Consider the following 462-nt stretch of genomic DNA (forward strand, 5'->3'; position numbering starts at 1 on the left):
CCTTTTCACCTCTAACTACAGGAAAAGTGCAGTCAATAATTGCAAGTAAATGGAAGTCAGCTCTTCTAAAGAGGCCAACCTCAGCTATACTAAGCTGTACAAAGTCCCCTCTCCAATTCAGCTGACACAGCTTACAATGACCATTTGGTTTCAGCTTCCCAATCTTCAGGAGTATTCCCCTCTTCCTCTTTACTAACCTTCCCACCCTTGATACCAAAAGTAGTCTGGTTGAGATGATAAATCTGAACTAATTAAGAAAGATCATTTTAATGCACATAAAACACTGACCTGTCATTAATGTTGCAGATTTGGGGAATATAATGGAGAAAGATGTCATGTGACTCCTGGCATGAATTATAGATGACCACTCTGGCCAGACTTTACAAGCTTCCAGGCCTCAGGCCTAGAGCTAATCTAAACAAAAAAGGTTACTGCTTACACCTATTAGTATTAACTTCCTTT

Source organism: Galeopterus variegatus, unplaced genomic scaffold (genome assembly GCF_000696425.1).
Source record: "Galeopterus variegatus unplaced genomic scaffold, G_variegatus-3.0.2 Scaffold2649, whole genome shotgun sequence".
Classification (NCBI taxonomy): domain Eukaryota; kingdom Metazoa; phylum Chordata; class Mammalia; order Dermoptera; family Cynocephalidae; genus Galeopterus; species Galeopterus variegatus.